General features: G+C 38.6%; 1 protein-coding gene across 2 annotated transcripts in view; it reads right to left on the reverse strand.

Moving 5' to 3' along the window:
- NRG1 (neuregulin 1) overlaps positions 1-17,015 on the reverse strand; it is a 1,197,015-nt gene that overhangs the window by 773,577 nt on the left and 406,423 nt on the right. The gene's annotated exons all lie outside the window — the stretch shown is intronic.

Genomic DNA, 17,015 nt, shown 5'->3' on the forward strand with positions numbered 1-17,015 from the left:
TTTTGCTTTGTAGCGCAAAATATGTACATTAAAGATTTAATTTCCTAGTCCTTTGGTGACTGGCTCTCCAGTTAGATTTTTCAGTTCTTTCTTGATTCCATGATTCTGAATTGTTGATTCCAGCATTCTGGATCCCAAAGGAGTTTCAGAGATGCCAATTAACTATGGTGCTTGGTAAAGACGGAAAATAAAGCTTGATATAATCTTAATTTAATAAATCTCCATTGACTTCCACATTAATTTTTTTTATAATCTTCCAAAATATACAGGGTATTACATATCATTAGTTCCACTCTCAGTAACTCCAGGCCAACACACAAAACACAGCAGAACACTACAGCCTCACTTTGTCCCTCTGTCCTGCCCCTCTCTCAGGCACGATTGGTTTCCCTCTGTGCCCCACCACTGAAAACTTTGAACTGTGGTTCCAAGACTTGGCTCGCTTTCATCTATTTTCCCAAATTCAAAGGTTTACATTGAAACTTCCCACTCATTCTCTTTATCACAGCAGCAAAGATGATACAGTTTTGTGGGAAAAAAATGCAAGCTCATGTAATAGAAGTTTTCAATTGGACTGAAATTGCTGTATTAGCCAGGATCACAGACTAGGGCAGAAGCTGCCAGAGACGATCATTTGGGTAAGGCAGCAAAGCGGAGCATCACGCTCTAAGATGGCCTTAAAGGCCCCTCAACAAAAGGTGCCATCTAGTGCAACATCTAGGCTACCCAAGGGCAAGAAGAGCTTCTTTCCAGGAGTTACTTCTCTAGCTTAGGATCCAAACTCACCCAGCAATACTCCAAGTAGGCAAACTGGTTAACGCCAAACAGTGGTAGCTGCAAGGTCACCCACCCCCCTCATGTAAAAAGCTAACAGTCCTCTCCTGCTACCCTCTTCCTTCAGTCTGATTTGACCCTAACTAAATGAAGCCTGGGAATTCTGCCCAACACCCTTTTCTTTCTTCTGGAGAAGTCTGGGCGGCTGTTTCTCCAGCTTCAGGACATTGTCTCCACACACCCTGGAGTCTCAGGACCGACGGGCCTCAGCCTGGGTAAAGGCACAGTGTCCCTCTCCTTGACCTTTCCTCCAGCAATCTGTACGTGCTGCAGCTACTCCTGGTTTGCACCCCAGCAGCTGCTCACCAGTGAGTTCACCTCAGCAATTAAAATGCCAAGAACAGTTTCTGCAGGAAAGCTGGTGACACTCTGCCCTGCAGCTGCACACAGAGCAGGTGGACTGCCAGCTCGGGCAGAGCAGTCCATCAAACCCACTTGCAGCTGTTCCTGAATGCGCTCGTCTCCTTTCCTGCAAATTCCAGGGTTTCTCTCTGCTGTACTATATATTAAGTTTCAGCCCAATTTTGTCGAATTTTTATTTTCTACATTTTAAGAAAATACCAGGAGTCTGTTTTTTAACCCCCCTCCACTCTCTCCTTTTAGGCATTTCTTTAACTGTGTGTCCAGGAAAACAGTAACATGATTCAAAAGGAATTTGAGAGGAAATATGAGGTAGCATGGGTAAAATTTCATTACATAGCGAAAATCAGTTAAAATGCTCCAAGTGTACATTCTAAAACTCCCTGGGATGTGGCCCAGTACAGTATCCACGTCTCTTGATACATGTGACTGCAAATGAATTTCTAATATTGAAAACATTCACATAAATATTGAAAATATGTATCTATATCTCTATCTGTAGTAAAATATAGAAGGTATACATGTAATAAGATAATCCAAAAGGTTGTACTAAAACAAATATTGAAAGCTTCCCTACCATGCACATTAAACTGTGAGTTTATTAAATCTGCTAATCATTGAGTTATAGTAATAACAGCATTTAGCATAGACCCTGCTTCAATGGATAAGTGAATTAAAATGTTCAAACATTGAGATATTGTGGCCTTATTCATTTCATACATGAAATGATTGTACCAGGTGCAATGAAAGATATAGACAATTAAAATTTTTGAATTATAATATTTTATATCTAAGTACTGAGATTATACTTGTGCAAGTCCAGGTGACTATATATGTCACATCATATATACATAGTATCACCTGTATATGATAGTCAAGCTGTAGCTGAATATTGTGTCAATAAAATTTTAAATAATCAAACATTGTCCTAATTGACTGAAGAATTCTGTCTCCCTTGTTAGTATACTGCTTAAGTTTTTGGGATAAGTTGCATGCCTTGCAATTTGAACATACTTTAGGCCACTTAAGACAGCTCTCCAATACAAGATTTATCTTGTCATGGCAAGCTTTCAGTATTGCAGCTGTATTTGCATATGTGTTTCTTGTTAAATAAATAATCTGATTTTAATCAAGGCCAAAAGGGAAAATACTCTGTTAACATGACTGATAGGCTGACAGAAAGCAATGCTATCCCTATATTAAACATGTGGATTAATAAATACTTTTGAATGACTTAGATTAAGAGTTAGAAGGTTAAGGGCACATTCCAACTTAAGCAATGATTCAAACAAGAAATTCTCTAATTTCCATTTCTGATGTTTATAGGGACTTTACCTTTTTTCATATGAGGCAGAGGGCCCATAAATAATATTCATAAGATTAAATAGACTTTAGTATATATAATTAAAAGAAACATTTATAAACTGTTGTGTAAGACCTGACACAGGGGCTGGTGCTGTGGCGTAGCAGGTTAAGTCTCTGCCTGAAAAGCTGGCATCCCATATGACCACTGGTTCAAATCACGGCAGCTGCACTTCCAATCCAGTTCCCTGTGCATGTGCCCAGCAAAGCAATCAATGGAGGATGGTCCAAGTCCTTGGGTCCCTGTACCTACGTGGGAGACCAGAGAAAGCTCCAAGCCCCTGGCTTCCTCCTGTCCCAGTCCTGGCTGTTGCTGCCATTTGGGGAATGAACCAAGGGATGGAAGATCTCTCTTTGTCTGTCTGTCTCTCTGTCTCTCTCTCTCTCTCTCTCTCTCTCTCTCTCTCTCTCTCTCTATATATATATATATATATATATATATATATATAATCTGTCTCTCCTCCCCACTCTGTAACTACTCTTCCTTTCAAATAAAAGTAAATAAATCTTTAAAAAGAAGACCTAATAACAATAAAAAATACATGTAAAGTTGTATTTACCAATAAAATGCTCAGACTCAAGTATAAAATAAGAGTATTCTGAAAAGTTTTGAAATCCATACACATGAGGGGTTTTCATAAAGGTAATGAGAAATGTGTGCTATGAAAAAAGAGTATATCTGGATTTCAAACATTTTTGTATGAAAATAAACTTATTTTTTCATTTCATTTTCTCCATGAATGCTTAGAAGTACCCTTAGAATTCCTCCAGCCACTCATATTCCCAATTTGCCATTGCAAACTAGGAAAACCAGGCAACTAGATTAATTTATTTGTAAGCAAACAGAAAAGAACAAAGGAAAAAAGATGTAAAGCCAAAGAAGGTTAGTATTATTTCTTCTGTATAATATACTTAATGATAATGATACTGATGAATATTACCTTGCATTTAATTTTGAATTCAGAGTAAATTTTGTTTGTCCATATAATAAGAATTTGGGCTAGTAAGATATTGTGATTGATAGATATATATTCATGTTTTTTGGTGATTCTGAAGGCTTTTATAGATGTTCACATACCCAGTTATACATTAGTGTGTGCTTGGTTAAAAGAGATTTTTAGAATCATACTTTTGCAGAGAAAATCCCTTTTAATATACTTTGTGTATTTATTACAACAGTATTATGGAAAATATATTATTTTAATGGTAGTTTTAACCTATAATGCAATTTCAAATTTGAGTAGAATAATAAACTTGCCTTACATAAAACAATCAACATGTGTTTATTGAGACAAGCCATTATGCTGGTTGCCTTAAGTGATTCAAAGAAATTTCAGACAAATTTCTGCTCTCTTTGAATTTATGCTATTCATGTGAAGAAAAGCATCTATATAAAAATTGGCTATAATTTAACAATATGGTAAGTTTAAATAAATGGACAGGCATTAAGCACTTTGAGTCCATAATTATGATTCTCTAACAAATACTTTCTGGAATTCAAATACAAATATAACCTAAAATATGAACATTGCCTTCTTTTTTTATAGAAAACTTTTATTTAACAAATATAAATTTTGAAAGTACAACTCCTGGATTATAGCTCATGACCAGCATGGCCTTCTTAACAATGGAACATGTGTTATAATTTATTTGGGGAAGAGGAGAAGTCAGGTGGAGGTCAAAGATATTCAGTTAACTTTATAATAGTCAATATTATTATGGTTCTACCAAATACAAAGTACAGTTTGATGAGAGAATCGCTGAGATGGTAGCACAGACTGAGCACGCTCCTGAAGCTGGTAACAAGACACGGATGTTTGCAATCACTAATTTTATATTCACTGCAGGATGTGGACATTGCAATAACGCAAGGAAAGGGAAAGAGATTAACAAAGATTGTAGAGGAAGAAATCTAACTCACTGCTCACATGACATGATTACAGAATGTATAAAACAAACTATAATGAATAAGTGAAATTAGTAAGATTGTTGGCTAGGTCAATATGCAAATAGAATTGTATCATATAGAATTCCAATGTAAACCACAGTGAAACAAAAACGCCATACTGTGGGCACTGGAGTTGTGGTGCAGTGTGCTAAGCCAGCATCCCATACTGGAGCACTGGTTCAAGTCTGCGATGCTCTCTGCTAATGCGCCTGAGAAACAGTAGAAGATGGCCCAAGTGCCTGGGCTCCTGCTGTACATGTGGGCGATCCAGCTGGAGTTACAGGCTCCTGGCTTGAGCCTGTTCTAGGCCCAGACATTGAGGCCATCTGGGGAGTGAACTAGCAGATGGAAGATCTTTTTTATTCCCCGCTCTACCACTCTGCCTTTCAAATAAAATAAATTTTTAATTTAAGGCAAACAGATTTCATGTGTTTCATATACACAGGTTTAGGAACATAGTGATACTCCCACACAACCACCCTTCCTCATCCTTCCTCTCTTATTTCCTCTCAATTTTCATAATGTTCACTTTACACTCATAATTTGAACCCTACACTAAGTAAAGAGTTCAACAAATAGTAAGAAGAGAAAAATAATGTTCCTCAACAGCAGAGACAAGGGCTGTAAAAATAAATTTTTTGAAAGGGCCATTTAGCAAAGCACCACAAATATAAAATGCCCAAGAACAAATTTAATGAAAAATGTGCAAGAGCTCTATTCCAAACTGTAAAATATTAGCAAAGGAAAGGAATGTCCTAAATAAATATATTTACTCCATTTTCATGGTTCAGAGGATTTGATATATTGTTAAGATGTCACTTTCCAGGGCCTGTGCTGTGGCGCAGGGGGTTAATCCTCCACCTGTGGTGCCAGCATTCCATATGGGTGCCGGTTCTAGTCCCAACTGCCCCTCTTCCAATCCAGCTCTTTGCTATGGCCTGGGAAAGCAGTGGAAGATGGCCCAAGTCCTTGGGCCCCTGCATCCGTTGACCTGGCTCCTGGCTTCAGATCAGCACCACTTCCACGGTAGTGGCCATCTGGGGAGTGAACCAGCGGTTGGAAGATCTCTCTCTCTCTCTCTCTCTCTCTCTCTCTCTCTACCTCTCTCTCTTTCTCTCTCTCTCTTTCTGTCTCTACCTCTGTCTCTACCTCTGTCTCTACCTCTGTCTTTCAAATAAATAAATAAAATCTTAAAAAAAAAGATACCACTTTCCAACAAACTCACTTATAGGTTCATGCAACAGCATTTAAAACCTTTTGAGTTCATTTGGGAGGGGGAAGGGGAATTGTCATAGCTGATTCCAAAATAAAAATGAAAATGAAAAGGATCTAAAATAGTGCAGACAACCTTGAACACACAATACAACACTGGAGGAGACTGATACTGAATAACGATATGAAAATCGACCAAAGGTGCAGAAAGAGACCTACAGGTGTATGGTTTATGATATATGCTCTACCTCAAGTCAGTGGGAGAAATGGATAATCTTCTCAATAGCTAGTGCTATATAAACTGGTGATCTGTCTGGAAGAAATAAATCTCGACCCACATTGTATTCCACAATCAGAAGTAAATTTCAGGTGGGTTGCAGATCTACATGTAGAACTGAAGCACCAAGCTTCTAGAAGGAAATTAGGGAGATGTTTTCAGGAATTCTGGATAGTCTACATTTCAACAGATGGAACACAAAAAGAACTAATCCTAAAAAAGAAAAGAATAAAATGGACTCACAAAATTAAGAACTCCTATTCATCAAAAGAAATGAACAGGTAAGTGAATAGGCATGCCAGGGTGGAGGAACATCTTCACAACACACACACATGAGAAAGCACTAATGATCAGAATGTAAAATGAAGTCTTCCAAATTAGTAAGTCAAAATATCATTTATAAAGAGCAGAAAATTTGAATGGCTATTCAAACAGCAGAGGCCTATGAAAACGTGTTATAGTCATCATTAGTCAGCATGAATATTCTAATTAAACCACAAAATTATGCCATCTCACATATACTAGAATGGCTAAAATTAAAAATACTGATGACACTAAGTATTGGCCAGCATGCACAGCACTGGGAACTCACAGGCATATGAGTCTGAATACAGGAGGTCTTCAAAAAGTATATGGAGAATACATATTATAAAAAATTATGCATAGCAGGCAAATTTCTATAAAAAAGTAAACGTCCTTAATTCTATTTATTCCACAACTTTTTGAAGTACCTTCATTTACACCAGTTCAATCACTTGGTAAGAGTTTGGCAGTATGCACTACAGTTAAATACGCCTACCCATAGCAATTGCACGTCTAGGTACAGACACAAGAGAAAATGTGCATGTCTTCCAAGTGATATTCATATACACATGAATGTTTATAGCATTATGATATCTAGCAGTCCCAGGATAGAAGCATTCCATATCTCCATCAACAAAAGAATGAGTAAATAATCCGAAGTTCCTCTATATAACAGAATACAACAGAGCAATAAAAATGGATTGATATATGAATGAACATAGATGAAGTTAAAAATCAGAATATGCAGAAAGAGAAGATTGAGTACATGAGAAACTTCAAAAGGTCCTGAAAATGGAAATAAAAGGAAAATTTTGCTGTAAAAATTTTTGAAATACATATAAGAAAATTATGGATAATGCATGTTCTAAAAAACTGTGCATGGATTTCAAAATTTGGGGCATCAAAATAAACTTATGGTTTTTAATCACATTTTTCCACAAATGCTTTGAGGTATCCTGATATGTTCTGAATTGATTTAGCTCATTAACAACAATATGAACAATATGAATATAGTGTATTAGAAGATCCACTTACTGTCTTTCAGAAAGAGGGTATTTGGGGGTAAGGGACAAAAGGAAACACATAAAGTAAGGACAATTCTTTATGTAGGCAGTGGTTATACAGAAGAAATATTAAAATTTTTTTCAATATTGGCATACTTTATTCAATATAAGTGATGGAACAATTAAGAAAGAAAAAGTTCTAAGAAGATAAAGTAATCCAATTGGAAACTTCTGAAATAAATACCTTAGTTAATCCTCTGATCAAGCAAAAATAGTTTTCCTCCAGAGCTTTTCGAAACTACACAATTCAGAACCATGGAAAGGAAGCCCACAGGTGAAGAAGAGGACAAATTAGGTCAAAATATCTTTCTTTTTTTAAATATTTATTTATTTGAAAGTCAGAGTTACACAGAGAGAGGAGGGGTCTTCCACCCGCTGGTTCACTCCCCAATTGGCTGCAACGGCCAGAGCTGAGCCGATCCGAAGCCAGGAGCCAGGAGTTTCTTCCAGGTCTCCCACAAGGGTGCAGGGGCCCAAGGACTTGGGCCATCTTCCACTGCTTTCCCAGGCCATAGTAGAGAGTTGGACAGGAAGTGGAGCAGCCATTTGGGATGCCCACGCTTCAGGCCAGGATGTTAACCCACTGCGCCACAGCACTGGCCCCCAAAGTACCTTTCAACTTCACTTGGGAAAAAATGAGCTATGTTGGTATGTATCTATAACATGGAGTAGACCAAAGGTGTCAGCTCCTACACTGTTTCTATTTCTTCTTCCAAGATGTAAACACCTATGTAGAAAAGGCTTTTCTACTTCATCTTTTCCAAATCTCAATCTTTAAAAGAAGGAAGTAGCTAGGATCTTCATTATAGTCAGCACAGCTCTTCACCAATATGAACCATTCTAACATGTTCCTCTATACTGTGAAATTTTAACATCTTCTAAACTAAGATGTTTCTTATAGTTTGAAATCTTACAAGTATGTATTTTTATGCCATTTTTTTTTAGAAATCTTGGAGGGAAATAACAAATCATCATGTAACTCTCGTAGTGACAGTGCTGCCGAAATACAATCACAGAGATTTAATCACATAGGCCATCTTCATACAATAGTCTTTGATTTGATAATTTATTGTTGTTATCAAGTTCATTTCCACCTCCATCTCCCCATCCCTTTCTTAAAATGACATTCTATTTGCTATTCAGAGAACCAGGATGTTCATTGGGCTAGTTATTACAGACAGCATTTAAAAGCAAAATACTGGGAATGGAAATGACTGAGGAAAAAAACAATGAGAAACTACATATTTGTAGTATAGAGAGAAATTTTCAAAATGTATTTTTATATCATACATGTATTAATAAAATAACTGCAATGTTTCTATGCTTTTATTATAACAAAATAATATGACAAACAGAATTTGTTGAAGTAGATTCTGATTTGCTCACAACTGATGTTTTATTAATATTTTAGTTAAAATACTCTAATACCTCATTTTTAAAAAATAAAATCATGTTATGAAGTTCTGGACGGAAGAATCAAGAAGAAATACATACATCAATTTCTTTTTTATTTTTTTGACAGGCAGAGTGGACAGTGAGAGAGAGAGAGAGACAGAAAGGTCTTCCTTTTCTGTTGGTTCACCCCCCCAAATGGCCGCTGCGGCCAGCTCTCTGCGGCCAGCACACCACGCTGATCTGAAACCAGGAGCCAGGTGCTTCTCCTGGTCTCCCATGTGGTGCAGGGCCCAAGGACCTGAGCCATCCTCCACTGCCCTCCCGGGCCACAGCAGAGAGCTGGACTGGAAGAGGGGCAACCGGGACAGAATCCGGCGCCCCGACCAGGACTAGAACCCGGTGTGCTGGCGCCACAGGTGGAGGATTAGCCTATTGAGCCGCGGCACTGGCCCATACATCAATTTCTTTTTAATGAAAGATTTTGACAGAGTTGTCCTTCTCTGAAGGGGGCTGCCTCTCAAAACTCTATCTTAGGACATCTCAGTATTATGGCTGCCTTATTTCATCTTTTGAGTTAAGTCCTTCCCAAGAGTATGGAATGCTTTACTTTCGATTTCCTCACTCAATCTATGCCTCACACATTGTACTTCAATGTCAAACTGAAAGATAAAGCTACTATTAGAAAAACTTAACTATTTTCTAATTAAATTCTTACAATGTGTTTAAAAGAGTAATTCAAATTCATATTAAAATGGGTTTATACATAACTCATAATTGTAAAAATAAAAACAAGAACCCTTTTCAATGGTGAGGTAGCAGCTAACTTATCTTGCCAGATTCCTGTGGGCTTTTTTAAAGAAGAGGAGTAAAATGACAAATGTAAAGTTCAGCAGAGTCAGAACATCACTGAATAATGAAGGATGCTTGTTCTTAACTTATGCTTATTTAGCTTTCTTACATTTATAAGATTTTATGTAATAACTCTTAAGAGATAGGGAATTACATGTGCACATATATCAACCTCAATTTGGGGCTGTATTGCCATGCTAATACCTAATCGTCTCTGTATGAATTGTGTACTGAATTTGCCAAGAAATATCAGTAAGTGCACTGTCATTGTGCAATTTGGAGCTCCTGTCAGAATTCAGGGAACAGATAAAGTTTTTCTCCCATGAGGGATCTTCAATGCAATAATAAAACTGTTGTGACCCAAAACATGACTTCTTTCACTTTGGTTTCCAGGAAGTTCAGAGAAAAATTGGAAACTCAATTGTACCAAATGGGCTTTCTTACATTTTTCCAAATACAGTTTTTCTATTTATAGCCACTTAATCTGCAATCCCTACAGTATTTATTCATTTGATCAAAGTTCTATGGGGATTTTTATAAGCTGCTAATATCATTTACAGCATGAGGTAGGGGGAAACAACTGACTTGCTGATAAGAAAATAGGTACGAGGTGCTATGAGCTTGTGAAGGCTCATCATTTAATCCACAAAACAGATGGATTAAAATAAACATTTGTTCGCTCTTGGTTCTGGAGGACAGCTATCCGAAATAAAGGTTCTGGCAGAGTTGATTCTTTCTGATCACTGTGAAGAAGAATCTGTTCCATGGCCTTCTCCTAGCTTCTGATGGGCTGTGGGCATCTTTGGTGTTCAAATGTTTACAGATGCAAAACCCTGATATCTGCCTTCATCTACCTGTGGACAGGTCGCTTTGTCCAAATTTGCCCCTTTAGGTAAAGATGCAGTCGTGGATTAGGATTTATCCTAAGTGTATCATCTGTGAAGACTTTTTTTCCAAGTAAGGCCACATATTCATAGGTAATCTACGTTAGGACTTCGACATCCTTTGGTTGCTCATAACTCAACCCATAACAAAGATAACACAAATAGTAAGAGGGCAAATCAGAATGAAATCAAGTCCATGTGACTGCAGAGTCTTTTTTACTACTCCAACAATTCAAGGTTTGTTATGGCTCCTGGCTTCAGCTTAGTTTGGATGGTTCTCCTCCTACCCAGCCCTAAATATCGCTTGCATCTTGCAATATTACTAGTATTCAGATTACCCGATCAAGAATGAGAACTACTGACCCCAAATGCAGATGTGAGTTGTTCCTTTGACTCAAGACTAGCCACAGCTTTTGCATGATGAATTGTGAAAGGGGATGTGAAGCCTAAGAGCACATTGCCAACCTCTAGATTTTATGGTGATTGGTGCAGCAGTAAACATAACCAGGTCATACATTTTTCCTGCTTCAAATTGGTCATGTAATGATCTAGCTTCTTTCTTTTTTTGCCTGTAAGTCACTGTATCTTACACCTGATTCCCATCCTCTGTGTGGTGTTGGTGCTGATGATGGTGAATGGGGAAGGGAAAGATCACTCTATCTCAGTCTACCTCTCTGTAACTCTTTGAAATAAATAAACCTTAAAAAACTATTACTTTAAGTGTAACTTAATGGACTACAGTGAGTGTTGATATTGCTTGGTGGACAGAGAGGGTCTCCAAAACTATGGGGAGACTGCGGGATCATACCAGTGTCTGGTATGTGCTGTTTCCTGGGATCTTATGCTACAGTCTGACAACCAACCTCTTGTAGCTTAATCTGGACTGAGGGATGCTCCTTGGAGGCCTAGGCCTTCCTTCACTTCTCAACGAGACCAGTTAGTTGTCACCACCTGTGCATCTTATTTGGGCACACAGGTACTTACAGTCCTATCTATGCCACGGTTACTAGCAGGCATGCTCAATAAAGCTAAGCACCAGCATTTTCCCTATGCCTAACAGCAGGGCACCATGTGGTTCACTTTGATGACATTTCTCCCTGCACCAGTGAGTAGGCAGCAGTTAGCAAAGTACTTTCTTCTCCCTGCTGCTGGTATCTCTTAACATAAAATACTTTTCCAGTTTTGGACAAGTCAGAGAAGGACAACTGACCTACTTTCTTGTCTTTCCCTCTTCTCTTTCTGTCCAAGCAGACCCTCCCTTAGGGAAGACTCTATGATCTTGTCTATCCACCAGTATCTTGATAATGAATTTAATAAAGGCTTTCCTCTGTTGACAGTCTGGCTTTCATGCCTCCTGTCTAGCTTTTCATTGAAAATTCCCATCAGGGATGTTAAAGGCTGGATTTCATCTATTTGTCTTTCCCTTTTTGCAGCAACAACCTTAAATCAGCCTTCTTCATGATGGATGTTTCAGTTCAGTTGGAAGAAAGTAAGACATTCACAAAAATGCAAAAGAGAAAGCAATTAGCTCTGTTCTGGTGCTCGCTCTCTCTCTCTCTCTCTCTCTCTCTCTCTCTCTCTCACACACACACACACACACACACACATCTCTCCAAATATTATCACCATTATGTAATAAAAATCTATACCACTTCTTGAGCATACACTGTATACCAAATACCATGCTAGCTACTTTATCTACACAAACTAATTTTATCCTGGCAACAACTCTGATGTGAGAATTTTCAGTCCCATTTTTCAGATGAGGAAACCAAGCCATAGAAGAAAAACATCATTTTTCCAACATCGAATTAGTTAGAAGGTGGAGTAAACAGCTCTCCTAGGTAATTCCTCTATTTTGCTCATGTTCATCTAAGAAGCAGTAAGTACCTTCTGGCCTCAAAATTATTAAAATGTTGTCATTCCTGTAAAGCAATTCCATGTAGCATCTCCTACTTCCGTATGAGATTTTTACTGTACATGAAGCTATACCAGTGATCCGAACTCTGCCCTCTCCGTTGATGCCATGGTGGTCAAAGCATCAGCTGCAGCTCCCCCCACTGAGGTGTACCACTGACACTCTCCTTCTCTCTGCAAAGATTAACTGCCATAGATGTACTGTTGTCCAGGCATTTTCCATGCCTAGTAAACATAGCTGTCATCAATAATCCATTAGCAGTCAGTAGCATCAGTAAGAAAGAAAGGAGTAACAAACAGTTTAAGCTCCAGCGCTTATAGAAATCTGAAGCAAAGGAGCTGGCAATGAGGGGTTTGCTTATTTGCCTGCCTCCCTCCCTCCCTCCCTCCCTTCCTTTTTTTGACAGGCAGAGTTAGACAGTGAGAGAGAGAGAAAGGTCTTCCTTTTTCCATTGGTTCATCCCCGAAGTGGCCACTACGGCTGGTGCGTTGTGGCCAGTGCACTGCGCCAATCCAAAGCCAGGAGCCAGGTGCTTCCTCCTGGTCTCCTATGCAGGTGCAGGGCCCATGGACCTCGGCCATCCTCCACTGCACTCCCGGGCCACAGCAGAGAGCTGGACTGGAAGAAGAGCAACCGGGACAGAATCCGGCGCCCCAACTGGGGCTAGAACCCGGAGTGCTGGCACTGCAGGCAGAGAATTAGCCTAGTGAGCTGTGGCACCAGCCCTGCTGCTCTTTTCTATTGTTTCACAATAATTCCTCTAATAAGACACTATTAAGGCAGCCACAGGCTTTTAGAGTCCACTTACAAAACAAAAGCTCGTCTAGAAGTAAGCATAAGTAATCCACAAAGCAGTTAGGAAATCAGATAGAAAGCCCTCTAGAATTTCAGTTACTTAGAAGTGTCCTGGTACATGTTCTTGGCTCCTAAGCCAAGCAGCACGTAGTCAAGACAAGCCTTGTTCCTTCCATGCTCTGACTCTCCATTGTTTCCTCCTCACCTATAAACATTGCAAGAGAGCAAGATTTGGTGTTCAGGAGAGTTGTCCATGAACAATATTTTAAAGCATCAAAGAGAGATTTGGACAACGAGCATTTTGTAGCAAGAAATTTTTTTGACAAAAGACAATGATAGGTCACTTGTAAAAGTGGGGATTGCAGCTAGAGAAGAGTGCAGATTAAAAAGACAGTGTCTGACAGAAATGCTTTTTAGGTTTGTAATTTTAATCACTGTGACATTTTGATGAATGCCTAACCTTACAAAACATGCTGGAGGTTGAAGTGTTAATCGTGAAACGTGCAAAGGCGGTTGCTATTGCTTTGAGACTTGAGCAGGAATGTGCAAATGGGCCCTACATCTTGAAAGATGCTCTAAAAGTTCAGGCTTTCTAAACTGGCTATTGTAAGAAAACCTAATAGCTGAATGTTTATGGACCTAGTTTGAAAAATAATCACAAATTCCATAATATACAAAAGGAAGATAAGTGCTCCATAGGAAATGTATATACATTTTTTCCTTCCAAACTACATTAATAACATCGTGGGTTAAGAGCAAGGAATATTTGCCACCACAAACAATTTGATAGGTAATCTGTTTACCATTTTCCACTTCCCACTGCACTTTGCTATGCAATGGTTTCAAAGATTTGCCCAATATTACATTTTTAAAGCAAACACCTAAAACTTTGAATAAGGGCTACTTCCTATGACAAGACTTCTCATTGCAAATGATTTCCACCATCCTAAAATGTCATAAAACACTGGTTTTGGTATATTAAATCCTGAAAAATCAAACACCACATACATTTCCTCTTACTCTGATTAATGCAACCCTCTGGAAATAATATTAGACCCACCTAACAACATCAGAAAAGCAATATCCATGTTAAGGGCAAATATTTTCAAATAAAACCATATGGAGAACATGTAATGACGGGTGAGGCTATGCAAACAAACCACTTGAATAAAGAGGGAAACAAAATAAACCATCCCAACATGATTGATGGACATTTTAAGCAATAAGGAAAACTACATTAAAGGTATGACAAAATTTACCATTCTATTAAGTAATATGAGGATATAAAGAGTAACACAGCAAGCATAAGTATGTCTTCCACTTGCCCAAAGTTAGTAGCTTAAGAGAAAGCAGGGACTTTATATTTTTTTCTTATTGCCCTATTTTTAGATATAAGAAAAGTTAATGGATAAGACATGGGGAGAACGAAGTGAGGAGTATAGATTCTAAATCTAATCTGGCAGGACATCTGCATAGGACTGAAAAACAACCTAATGGCTTATTCAGTGTATATTGTAATATACATACATTGTTCGTCTTGTATCATTTTAGAATACTACATGTTGAATTCAGTAATGACATTTGCTTCAAACTCATTATGTAATAAAAATTCAATTTAGTTCTCCTAATTTTGCATATGAAATAGTTAAGAATAACTCTCAACTTACTGCTGCAAGAGCTTTGTTGAATGGAGATGCCTAGGGAATGCAGCCATGGTAGCCAAAGAGAAAACACAGCTTTAGGTCTGACTTCAAGGAACACACGATAAACCCCTCTCTTTCATGAATGCTGACAACATGTTGATTCTTGCCATAAACTCAGCTAATAAAGGAAACCCAGAAAGACAGCAAGGAGGCTAGGGGTGGGGAAAGGCCAAGGAGGACAGGGTAGGGAATAAGGGAATCAGCTGACATGCTACATACTCAAGTTCCCAAAGAAGTGAATGAGTAAGACAATGGTGGGACATACTAGTCATTAAGAACAATGAACTTCAGTAGAAGCCAGCTAAAAAAGAATAAGGTAACTGAACAAACCTATAAACAATGGCTAAATTGTAGCATAAAAAGTCTAAAATAAGAGCTGGCACTCTGATTCATAGAAAGTGATACAAGAGTCCTGGGAGTTATAGAATAGAGACTCCCCAGGACCTGGAAAGTAAACAATACTGGAATCAGGATTATCCCATTAGGTACAATGGCTAAAGGTTATTTTGGGTTCCTAGTGAGGAAAAATTATACTTATATTAGAACTTACTATATAAGGTAGTTATCAAAAAACTCATAGAAAATGCATATTATGAAAAAATTATGCATGGATTTCAAATTTTCTTTGCACCAAAGTAATCCTACCTTTTAATTCTAATTTTCCAGAAATTACTGAAAGTACCTTCAAGTTATAAAGAGCCAGTCATTTTCAAAAAAAGCCTTGGGTCCTGATAAAATCCCAAGTTGAACAATTACTCGATACATTACCTACTGACAAGAAGACCAAATGAGTGCTGCTAACTCTTACAACTAAGTTCCTAGAACACACCAAACCAAAGAGCAGCACACCCAGTTCTGTGTATGCAATTTATTCCCAGAAAGGTTTGTTCCAATGTCTTTCATACACTAATGATGAGCCAACTTAATGAATGGTGGGTGTTTTAATGCAGTTTTCATTTAATGGCATCTCCATCTTTCTAGCAAACTGGCCAAAATGAGTCACTCTTGGCTCTTCCCCTCCCCTCACTCCCGCCCTCCAACTTCACATTTAAATTATCAGCAAACGCCCTTGGTTCTACCTCTGCTTCACATCATGTTCGCTGCTATCCTGTCGGCCTGAATCCCTTTCATTTTCTAGAAAAGAATGGCAACGCCCTCCTGTCTGGCCTCCCTGCTTCTACCTTGCACATTCTCTAACATTTATTTTCTCAACATGGACAACAAAATGTCCCTTTACAATCTTAAACCAGATCATGCTACTTTTCTACTAAACATTCCAATGGCTCCCTTGATTTCTACTGGTTTTCGAGGACCTACACAAGATGGAAATTCCCTCACCACCCTCCATCTCTTGACTTCATCTCCTAGTGTTCTTCCACACACTCAGTTCACTTTGCTGTGGCCAAGCTGGCCTCCCTACTGCTCTTCAATTATACTTGGCATGCTTGAACCTCAGAGCTCTGGCTTCAGTTGCTGTCTCTGCCTGGATTATTCTTTTCTATTTATAAGCATGCCTTACTTCTTTAACGCCTTACCAGTTTTGCTCAAATGTCATTATCTTAATGAGCCATAAGTAAACCACTAAAAATTTAGCAGAAAAATGACCTGTTTTGTTCACTGCTGGGTCCCTAGAATGTAGAAGTGTCTGATAGAGTAGATACTCAAGAAGTATTGACTGGTTGGTCAACTGAATGGATGAATGTAAAGGTAACCATGGTGTATACAGCTGGGAATAAAATATACTTTTCTTTATTAAAGACTTGTTTATTTATTTGAAAGTCAGAGTTACACAGAGAGAGGAGGAGAGGCAGAGAGAGAGAACTTCCATCGCTGGTTCACTCCCTAATTGGCCAAAATGGCGAGAGCTGTGCCGATCCGAAGCCAGTAGCCAGGAGCTTCTTCAGGGTCTTCCAAATGGGTGCAGGGGCCCAAGGATTTGGGCCATCTTCTACTGCTTTCCCAGGCCACAGCAGAGAGCTGGATTGGAAGTGGAGCAACCAGGACTTGAACTGGCACCCATATGGGATGCCAGTACTGTAGGTGGTGGCTTTACCTGCTACACCACAGTGCCGGCCCCTAAAATAAACTTTTAAATATGTAGACTAAATGTT

This window comes from Lepus europaeus, chromosome 16, assembly GCF_033115175.1.
Source record: "Lepus europaeus isolate LE1 chromosome 16, mLepTim1.pri, whole genome shotgun sequence".
Classification (NCBI taxonomy): Eukaryota; Metazoa; Chordata; class Mammalia; order Lagomorpha; family Leporidae; genus Lepus; species Lepus europaeus.